The 12,020-nt window shown below is 40.2% G+C and overlaps 1 protein-coding gene across 3 annotated transcripts in view; it reads right to left on the bottom strand.

Moving 5' to 3' along the window:
- KIZ (kizuna centrosomal protein) overlaps positions 1-12,020 on the bottom strand; it is a 120,188-nt gene that overhangs the window by 11,324 nt on the left and 96,844 nt on the right. The window lies entirely within an intron of this gene.

Genomic DNA, 12,020 nt, shown 5'->3' with positions numbered 1-12,020 from the left:
GTCCTTTGGCTACTTCGAAGCACTCCCTGCTCTGCCTCTCAGGCTCTCACATTTGAGTGCCGGGTTTCTAGGCTGGGTGAATGGCAGGAACCTCAGGAAGAATAGTCGTAGCAGGATGAGCTCAGAGACCCAGAGCTGAGAAAAATCTAACCAAGACTGTTGTGGGGACAGAAAGGGCATACACAGGGAGCAAAGCGAGGTGTGCCAAAAGGGTCAGCGGCAGCCCAGACCTGGATTGGGTTCACAGGACAGACACCCTTAGCCCTGCAGGGCTTCTAATGGCATCCACTGTAAGTTAAGGGGAGAAGGTTGTTGGGGAAAACAGTACATAAAGATCACATATGTGAAGGAGCCAAGATACAACCTCGCCCACTACCTCAAGTCTCAAGGATACCTGGATGGAATGGAACATGGAGAATTAGTTTTAGCACAGAAATAACAAAACAGCATCCTATGTAGAAACAAGGGAAGATGGGTTCAAGAACACAGATATTACAGACACACTGGACAGGGCATTGTAAATGCAGACACTTGTGGGGGGGCCAAGCAGGAACCACACATAAAAAGTGACTCTGGTCAGGTGAGAGCAGCGGGAGTGGTGAGCTTGTAGCAGGCTGGAGGGCCATGCCCTGTCCACTGCGGAGAGCTATTCTCTGACTACAGCCAATTGCTGCCAGCTGGGAAAGTGGGCCTCGTCTCGCCAGATTCTGCCTTTGTAAATGAAAAAATAAAAACTGCACAGGCCGAACAGAACCTACTTGCAATGTTGAAACTAGATGGTGAGCAATTTTTATTGTGCTACAAGAAAACTGTGAAAAACTTCAGCCAAGCTAATTTAGATGTTAAAAAAGCTCACTCCGTTCAAAGAGTTGAGAGACCCCAGAACATATTATCAAGGGAGGCTGCAACATTTATTCAGAGATTTCTAAGTCGCTCTCTGTATCAGGTGGACCAGATTTGAGATTCTTTGGACACAGTGTATGCTTTTTGCTAGGGGGGCTCAAACAATTCAGACATCCTCCAGGAATAGTCTAGAAGAGTTGGCTAGGAGGCCAACTTCAAAAAGCAACAACGGCAAAGCTAGGGTCTTAAGGTTTCTGGCAACTCAGGCTCAGGCTTTTGATAGTGAAGAATCAAGTGTTGAAAAGCTGCAAATTCATAGTTATTAAGTGAATTAATGAACAAACAAGGGGCAAAAGTAGCAAATCTAGAGGTTCAAGTTAGCATGCTATAAACAAGGTAGGGGCAAGGTGTGCATAATTCCAAGGGGAAAATACTTTAATCTTCTCAACAGGCAAGTAAACTCTCAGTCTGTAAATTTGAGGAGTGGGTGGCTCCTTAGAACTCCAGGGAAACACTTCCTCTTATTCGTAATGTCAAACTCTCAGTAAACTATTGAGTAGTGAAAAGTATTATAGAAAACAACTATTTCTAAAGAATATAGTTCGTTCTTTTTCTCTTTCTTTTTTCTTTATTTTATTTAATTTTTTCCAATTACCATTTATCCCCTCTATGCCCTCTTCCACCTCCACCCCCATCACCACACTGCTGTCCATGTCCATGAGTTTTCGCTCTCTCTTTTTTTCTTTTTTGCTCAATCCCTCCACTCCCCTCAACACCCTTTCCCCACTAGAGCTGTCTGCCTGCTAAGTGAAATAAGCCAGCCAGAGAAAGACCAGTATCAAATTATTTCACTCATATGTGGAATTTAATGAACAAACTGAACTACCAAGCAAAATAAAGACAGACTCATAGACAGAGAGCAGACAGATAGAATACAGTTATTTTCAATTAGAATGTTCCAGTACACACAGAAACAAGCATGCTTGCATGTTCCAGCTTTAGGTTCTGGATTCTCAGTCAAGCAGCTATTACATATTCAAATCTGTGTCAAGATTTAGTTTAAAAAGTAAAAAAGATTGTCATTTAAAACAAAAAATAAGGCAAGGGTCTGGGGGGCTAAAATCTACCCTTGCCATTAATTCCAGACTGATAACACAATTAGATAAAAATATTTTCCTACTTCCTTATATAAGCTAGCAGAACCCAATCAGCCATCTTCCTACAAAGTGGTAATGGATCTCTGAGACTGTTTTTTTTTTTTTTTAATATGCATTTTGTGTCTAGAGAATGGAAACAGCTAAAGAAACAAAGTGAAACACACTGCATAAAGGGAGGTAGGGGAGAGATGATGAGAAGAGAAGAAAGAAAAAGCCTCAACTTCTTATCTTTTATTCTCTTTTATATGCAAATGTACACCTGCTAAAATACTTCTAAATCTACAAATAAAAAGAAAAAGAAAATATCTGATGAACAAGTGCTTTTAACAACCTATTACAAGAGCCTGATAAGCATGTGGTTCATCAGCTTCTATGGGGTGTCTCTCAGGCAGAGAATCTGTCCTGGGCTTTTGCAGAAATGAAAAAAGAGTTGGGTCTGGAAAGGGAATGACAAAGGGAGATGCAAACAATACCATCACTACAGCTAGCAAAAACGACCTTGCACTGACAAAAAACTGGGCATCTCTGAATAAGGAAGGATAAGTGCCATTCCTATATGAAGTGTGTAGAATTTTAAAAATTAAATTTAAAAAGTATTTTCTGTCCACTGAATTTCCAGCTGCTGTTACTTTTCATGTATCTCTACATCCATGCATTTTTTTTTTTAAATACAATACACTAGATGTGTTGCTGATGCAGCAAACCCAGTTGTCTTTGCAAAATAAAACAAAAATTGTGGGATATATTTCTAAAACTAATTCTAAAGATAAATATTATCACTTAAAATCCAGAAACCACTTGTCTAGTAAACTGCTCAAATGAAATTGAGAAAATAGTAAGATATGGGTGCTTTCACAATTCTGAAAATACTTATCTATATTTAGGAATTTTTCAAAGGCCATAAGTCTGCGTGAATGTGAGCAGCACAGGTTGGGTCCACTTTTCACATCCAGACTTCCCACTCCACCAGGAGTCCTGGGCCTGTGAAGCTACTGTCAAGGTTTCTTTGTCCTCTCACAGAGAGGGCTGAGGCACAGAGAAAATCCTAAACCATATGAGTGAGTTGCCTGAAGCTGCTTCAGAAAATAGATATTTATATCATATTCTTAATTTCTATGGAACAATTAAACAATTACGGCTGAAAATAAATGTCAGGCTTATAACTGAACTTTAATGAATGTTCCAAAACTGAATTGAAACAATTTTGCTGGCATTGCTTCACATGTAAATTTATAACCACAGTCTCTGACACTTAATTGTTCAATCATTGGAGGTGAATTTTCAAGTTTCAAAGTCGTAGAATCTTTGATTGAGTAATCTTTATCAGGAAGTTATAGTTTATTGGTACAACTAAATGATTTAAAAATATTTTTAGCAATTTGTACTCAATTTACATAATGAGAAGAATCAGAAATAAAGATATTAATATTATCAATGTCATTACCTATAGTAGGGCCAGGAATAATCATTAATTAAGATGAACCAGATGTTAGGGATGTAAGATATGAAGACATCCCTCCTCAGCTCCTGTAGTGGAGGATGGAATAGTGTCTCCCCCCAAACTCCTATCCACGCACGGATGCCTGCCAAAAAATGAAACTAGACCACCTTCTTACACCATATACTAGCATAAACTCAAAATGGATTAAAGACTTAAATGTGAGACCGAAACGAAACCATAAAACTCTCAGAAGGATACATAGGTAGTAAACTCTCTGACACAGATTGTAGTAATATTTTTTTCTGATCTATCTCCTCGGGCAAGAGAAACAAAAGATAAACTAAACAAATGGAACTACATCAAGCTAAGAAAGTTTTTGCACAGCAGAGGAAACCATCAACAAAACAAAAAGACAGCCTATTGAATGGAAGAAGACATTCACCAGACACACCCTATAAGGGGTTAATATCCAAAATTTATACGGAACTCATATAACTCAACACCAAAAAACAAACAATCATTAAAAAATGGGCAGAGGACTGAATAGACATTTCTCCCAAGAGGACATACAGATAACCAATAGACATATGAAAAGATGCTCAACATCACTAATCATCAGAGAAATGCAAATTAAAACCTCCCACCTGTCAGAATGGCTATCATCAATCAATCAACAAAAAAGTGGTGTGGTGAAAAGAGAACCCTCATTCATGGTTGAAGGAACTGCAAATTGGTGCAGCCACTATGGCAAACAATATGGGAGAACCTTAAAAAATTAAAAATAGAACTGCCTTATGACCCAGCAATTCAACTTCTGGGTATTTATTCGAAGAAATCCAAAACACTAATTTGCAATGATATATGCACCCGTATGTTCATTGCAGTGTTATTTACAACTAGAGGCCTGGTGCACAAAATTCACGCACAGGTAGGGTCCCTAGGCCTGGCCTGCGATCAGGGCCCATCTTCCCCGGCTGCTGGCAGCTAACACCAGCAGCCAACATTGCGGTCACCCTCTGTGTGTGGGGCAACTGGCAGGGTGATTGGGGCCCTGGCGCCTCCTGCATCAGCAGCCACCCACCCCCAGTTCCTGGTTTCCCATCAGCAATCAGGGCCTGTCGGCCAGGGGGAGGGACCGAGAGATTGGCCATTCCAGCCCACTTGCCAGCCCCACCCTCCATCGCCACTGGTCACCCTCTGTGTGTGGGGCAACTGGTGGGACGATTGGGGCCCCGGTGGACATGCTGCCACCCACCCCCCTGTTCCCCATTCCCCATCGGGCGATCGGAGCCTGCTGGGATTGAGAAGTTGGCTGGCAGGTCCTGATTGGGGTCTGCAGGCTGGGGGTAGCTCCTGTGTTGAGTGTCTGTCCCTTGGTGGTCAGTGTGCATCATAGCCAATCGGTCGTTCCATCATCCAATTGATTTGCATATTATGCTTTTATATATATATATATATATATATATATATATATATATATATATACATACATACATACATATAGATATATAGATATAGATAGCCAAGATATGGAAGCAACCTAAGGACCCATCAATGAATAATTGGATAAAGAAGATGTGATACATATATACAATGGAATATTACCCAACCATAAAAAAGAATGAAATTTTACCACTTGTGACAACGCTGATGGACCTAGAGGGTATTATGCTAAATGAAATAAGTCAAACAGAGAAAGACAATTACCATATGATTTCACTGTTATGTGGAATCTAAAAAACCCCCCAAAAACCAACAAACAAGAAATAGACTCATAGATACAGAGAGTTGCCAGATTGGAGGGGGGTTGGGGCCTGGGTGAAAAAGGTGAAGAGATTATGAAGTACAAATTGGTAGTCACAAAACAGTCATGGGGATGTAAAGAGCAGCACAGGGAATATAGTCGACAATACTGTAATAACTATGTATGGTGCCAGGTGGGTATAGACTTTGGGGGGGGGGTGTCACTTTGTAAGTTACATAAATGTTTAACCACTATGCTGTACACCTGAAACTAATATAAAATGTCAACTGTAATTGAAAAAAAATTCATGTCCACCCAGAACCTCAGGATGTGACCTTATTTGGACATAGGTTCTTTGCAGATGTAACTAATTAAGGCTCTCAAGATGAAATCATCCTGGATTTATGGTGGCCCTAAATCCAATGACAAGTGTCCTGAGAGGAAGCGGAGTGGACACAGAGACACAGAAAAGAAGGTGATGCAAAGATGGAGTTTTGTTGCCACAAACTAGGACCCACCAGGAGCTGAAACAGGCAAAGAAGGGTTCTCCCTGGAGCCCCCAGAGGGAGTACAGTATTGCTGACACTTTGATTTTAGACTTTTAGCATCCAGAACTGTGAGATAATACATTTCTGCTGTTTTCAGTTTGTAGTGCTTTGTTACAGCAGCCCTAGGAACATACATTAGGCCCTAGGAGAGTTCACTGGTTTTGCATCCATGGATTCAACCAACTGCAGATGAAATATATATTAAAAAAATCCCAGAGAAAGTTCCAAAAAACAAAACTTGAATTTGCTACTACACTAAATCCGAGCACTACATTAAATCCATGCGAATGAAGTGATGTGTTGGCATACCCTGCTGTAGCTCATATGAAAATATAATGCCTTTTTATATAAGGGACTTGAGCATCTGTAGATTTTGGTGTACATAGCGGGGGGAAGGCATTGCTAGGGAAACGGGTCCTGGAACCAGTCTCCTGAAAAGACACCAAGGGATAACTGAAATACACTCCCTGACCCCTGGTTTTATTAAAATATCTAACGCCCAAGCTATTCACTCTCTCCACTTGAGTCTCTTATGTAAAGTGAGAGTATTTCACAACATGACCTCCAAGGGCTCTTTCAGCTTTGAGACCTCCTGCCCCATGGTTCTCAAACCTGGGGAGTCACCTGAGTGTTATAAAAGGCTGATAACTGGCTCTTGCCCCTAGAGGTTCTGATATAACTGGTCAAGGGAGGATCTGGGGCATAGGCAAATTTTAAAACACCACAGAGGATTCTATTGTGCAACCACCGAGAATTTCTCTAGGCATGTAGGAGTTCATTTCCTTGACTACAGGGGCACCCAATCAAGCGCACTAGTCAGAAAATTCTTTCATTCTTTAATAACTACATTAAATAAACACCGCTACCTTGCAACATCATGAGTGAGGAATGCTTTGCTATAGAAAGGAGCAGGCTGTAGGCTGAATGGGGGAAGTCCCAGCAGCCTGACCACTACCATAGAAACAGGGCCATGTGACCTGCAATGGGCAATGGTGGTTCCTTGGTTTTGCATGAATTGGGGGTCCCCTATCTCAGGTGCAGCAGGTAATACGTCTTTACTGATTCTTGAACATTTCTGGGAAGGGACAAATGAGGAACAATCTTAAAGTCTCAGCAGTGGAGGTATCATGCCACTGTACTTTGGCAGTCCAAAGTTATCACCACAGTCTTTTCTCTCAAGATAAATCTAGTCACCAATGACAATGTGGCCATTGTATGTTTTCAGCTCTTTTCCAATTTGATGTCAAACTCAAGTAATAATGTTTTGGCAAGCACTGCCCAGGACCCCAAGTGGCACCCTTCAAATTTATGCTGACCTCCCACAAAGCTTCTAAATGGAGCACCTTAGCATGACTTTGAATGTTTCAGCTTGCCAAAGAATACCAGTGAGAAATGGCAGTCAGGCAACCACTTTCAACACAGCTTGACCATGAGAATTGATGTCAAAAGAATAAGAGGCTGAATGGACATTCTCAGAGGTTTAATCCTCTTGAGATAAAAGCTGAGAGCCCTTTTCACATGGAGCTTAAGGAGATGAGTTTTGCCAGGATGGGCACGTGGGTGGGAAAAGTATTGGTGGAGTGAATAACTGAAAGAGATAGTATTTTAGCCTGAATCAACAAGCATTTAAAGAAACTCCTTTAATACTCTCATTTTTATTCATTTGTTTGACATAATGAGTGCCCACTGTGTGCCAGACACTGTGTTAGATGATTGGTTTGTATGACATTTAGCATAAGCTGCATCATTTGCTAAAACTAAAATTCACTTCATTCTCAAAGGTAAATATAATTGAACACAAATAAAATTGTCAATGTGAGAACTTCCCCTTTGTGGTTTAAGTAGTTCAGGAGTCTTTCCCTCATAATCTAGATAAGCATTGCTTTAATCCTGGCCTAAGTGTTTCAGGGGAACACTGACCTGAATATCCTCCTATCAGCATGTGGTCTCAGGCCTATGTGTACCCAGATTTGCTGCTCTTTATAAAGGGCATAGCTCTCAGTACAATCCATACTCAGAAAACCTTGCAGCCTTCCAAGCTCTGTAAACCCAACACAAGACAAAGGAAAGTAGGGCTATCTGTGTTCATCATTACTCTCTAAAGCATCCTTGAAGAGTTAATCTTTTGTTATGATATACGCTGATGTTTAATTAATCCAGGCATCCTGATGCAGTTCTTAAATCCTGAAGTTTGAGTTCTAGTCAAGATCCAACACACTAGCTATGTGGCTCTGAGCCGGACTCAACCTTTCTAAGTTTCTGTTCGACCATCTTCAGAATGTTACTAATATTTACCCCACAAGGCTGTTGTGAAGATTAGAGAAGACAGATGCTTAGTGAGGGCAAAGACCCAGTCTTTTGCTGTCCTGGTATTTCCAAGTAAAGATGTTTTGTTACATGCAAATGATATACGATTTACTACATATATAAAATTACACATTTCATAGATATCAACACTAACCTTTAATTTCTATCTGAATTCTTTAGTGGAAATAACTAGATTAGTAAAAAGGGGTAGACTGTGTTAGGAATAGATCACAGGCTGTGAGAATACTTACTTTGGTTGTGTGTACGGCTGTGTGTATGGAAGGGTTTCTATGTACACTTTAGTACAGGTTATAAAAGCTAGAGTTATGAAACCCACACTTGCTATAATGGTGATTAACAAAGCAGATACCTTCTAAGTGATGACAAACTCTTAAGGATGAGCCCCCTCTTATAAAAAGACTGATGTGAGGGCGTACAAAGGAAGTAAGAAAGGGAAAGAGAGAAATGAGAATGTTGGCACCTTTGATTTCTTTGATATGGACAGAGAATCACAGTCTCTTAACATTGAAGGTGGGTCAGAATTCCCAGAAATGAGAATTCCTTCCACAGTGACCCTTTAGAGAGCAGGTTCCTGCCATGATTCAAGCACCCAGCACAGAACCCCACAGCTGGAAGACACTCAGTTTGATTTTCCTGATAGGAAGAGCCAGAAAGTTTTTCTGTTATCGAGCTGTCAATTCCTTCCCTACAGCACTCACAAACAGGGTCTCCTGAGGTACACTCTATAATTATGATCGATTAATTTTCTGCCGTGTACATGGCAGCTCTGCAAGTATTTAAAGATAACTTCTGTGCCCTTCTCAAGTTAAACTTCCCCAGGATCCTCATTGTTCTGAAAATGGTATAACTTCAGACCCACCCATCCATTCTGCCCAACCTCCTGGTGGCCTGCTCTGGGTCCCAGCTCTGCTTCTTTCTTTACTATATCCCTTCTGAGATGGCTGCAAAGCAAATGAGGTCACACAGAAGGATCCACATTGATGAAGACTGCTTCTGGATCACTGACAGTTACTACTGTGACCTGCTAGTCATCAATTCAGGGAGCAGCTTTAACAAAGTAACTTAATCATAGCATCATCTGGGTTTAGTTACATTAAAGTAGCCCCAAGTGTCTTTATTAAGCAATCTTATCCACAAGGGAGACTCCCACAAAAAGAACTACAGGAAAATGTTGATGATAATTCTAGCGTACTGATAAAATTGGTGCCCTCATTAGACATAAGGTTTTAAATGTTCCACATGTATGTGTGCATATTTCCCAAAATGTGTTCCATAGAACATTAATTCTGTTGGCTTCTGTTAGACAAAGTATTCCATTTTCAAATCATTATTTGATTCTAGGTTCCACACTTTTAAATGGTTCATTTACTGAAAGTCTTCTAAAAGTCTTCAACATGCTCCTGTGCATGGTGCATGCTGCAGAGGGAGAAAGACCAGATGGTTTAGCCACAAGATATGTATTCCTTGCAATGTCTTCTGGGAGGAGCAATACACAGAACACATTTGGGGAAATGCTGCATCAGATCATCAGCCTTGTAAGGCAGCACATCAAGGGAGGACTACCACCTGGTGATGAGGAACCCTGCAATGCCCTCACCTGTGTGCACATATGGCAGAAACAGTTGGGCCTTGACCAGAGAGATCCCAGGAACCATTTCATCAGCTTTTTGTGATTTTTCTCTAAGGGCTTCTTCATGGGACTAACTAGATGTTCCAAAGGTACCATGGAACTCTCTTCAAATATATATATTTTTATAAGTAAACATACTTCTGGATTCAAATCATCAACTGAGTTCTACCATGGGAATTTCTTGCAGAAACTAATTTAGTGGTACTATCAGGAAGTGTGGTCTACGAGAATTATGGTAGCATTACAGCTCAAGAAGGCAAGCAGCTGTCAGAATAACAAACAAGCTGGAAGTATCCAGGTGCCCTTCCAGGACTCATCTCAGGTCTATGCTTTTTGTGGCACTGCACCAATTGCCCCTGCTTCTTTTCCATCTTGAGTTTGCTTTGTAAGGTTCCTTTTAATTAGATGTCACTGGTTTGAAATGCTGGTGATTGTGAGGCTAGTGCATAAGAACAATTCTACTACTAATATTCAGATGAATATTATTAGAAATAACAACTAACATGTATGAGTGTCTAGTATATGCCTGACATTTTCACATACATGACATTTCAATTTTAAGGCAATATTGCCAGGTACTACGCATGTCTGCTTTTCCAATACAGAGGCTCAGAGTGGTGCAGAAATGATCAGGGAATAAAGAGCAGACACTGATGGCTGATGCCGAAGACAAGGCTCAACTGCCACATTTCCTCAACCCCCAGAGGACAGCCTCTGGTATATTCCTTTTTAAAAATATTCTAGAACGAATTCAGCCCATACAAATAGGAATGCCTCAACAGAAGTATTATAAATGGGAAGGCAGAATCTATCTTAAATCAAACTATATATTTGCCTTACTTTACTAAAGGCCAAATTTCTAAATAGCATGACACATTACAAAAATTTAATAAAGAAATGATGGTAAAGAACTTAGTATTAAGCAGAACCAAGGTGCATGAGGCCCTTAAACATTAATTTCATGAGAGATAACAGTGTGTGGGGGGATAAGAAATGAAGTGTGGTGGCAAGGACAGAATGGCAATGCTTGAACAGAGTAAACGGTTTTAAAATTTTGTTGTTGTTTTTGATGTCTCCCAAGCTACTTTAAGTCTAGTATTCTGGCACACATGTGCATAAAACATTACAAAAAAACAAAACAAAAACAAAAACAAAAAAACCCTGCCAACTGCCTTCCACCTGTAAATAAAAAATAGAGGGTCTGTTCCAGTCTTTGGAGTGAGTAGTATTGTGAAATAGAGGATTACCTTCTATGACCCCACACAACCTGCTCCCAGAAGGTTATTGCACCTGTACAAGAGCTCGATTTGGTCAGAATTGAGCCTAAATAACCGACAAAAGGGCATCAGCTCAGGTTTTTAAGAAGACCATTCCACTGAGTCTCACAGATATTTACTACAAAAGGCCACCCCATTAAGGCTGGGAGTCATAGAAGTTCTATCTAATACATAGAAACAAACTCAAAGAGACAACTAAAAAGAAACAGCCCCCAAATGAAAGAAAAGAAGGAATCTCCTGAAAAACAGCTAAATGAGATGGAGGTAAGCAATTTATTAGACAGAGTTCAGAGTAATGGTTATAAGGATGCTCAATGACCTTAGTGAGAACTACAAGGAAATTAATGGGAACTACAAGAAACTGAGTAGGAAATACATCAGCATGAAAAAGGATATAGAAACCATGAATAAGAACCAGTTGGAAATGAAGACTAGTATATCTGACATCAAAAATACGCTGGAAGGAATTAAAGGCAGGCTTGATGAAGCAGAGGATCAAATCAATAATTTGGAAGACATGGAAGAAAAAACACTCAGAGGAGCAGAGAGAAAAATATAGTTAAAAGCATGGGGACAGTATAATGGAACTTTGGGACAATATGAAATGGAAAAACATCCTCATAATAGGGGTACCACAGGGAGAAGAAAGTGAGCAATAGCCAGAGAAACTGTTTGAAGAAGAAATGACAGAAAACTTCCCAAACCGGGTGAAGGAAAAAGTTACACTAGTTCAGGAAGCACAGAGAGTTGCCATCAAGATGAACACAAGAGACATACACCAAGACACATCATAATTAAAATGGCAAATGTCAAAGATAAAGAGAGAATCTTCAAGGCAGCAAGAGAGATAGTCAGTTACCTCAGGAGTTCCCATAAGGCTGTCAGTTGACTTCTCGACAGAAACACTACAAGCCAGAAGGGAATGGCATGAAGTATTCAAAGTAATGAAAAGCAACAATCCGAAACCAAGACTACTCTTTCCAGCAAGATTATAATTCAAAAATTAATGGTGAAATAAAGAGCTTCTCAGACATAAAAAGTGCTAAAGGAGT

Source organism: Myotis myotis, unplaced genomic scaffold (assembly GCF_014108235.1).
Source record: "Myotis myotis isolate mMyoMyo1 unplaced genomic scaffold, mMyoMyo1.p scaffold_m19_p_9, whole genome shotgun sequence".
Lineage (NCBI taxonomy): Eukaryota > Metazoa > Chordata > Mammalia > Chiroptera > Vespertilionidae > Myotis > Myotis myotis.
This window is presented reverse-complemented; position numbering and strand designations above follow the sequence as displayed.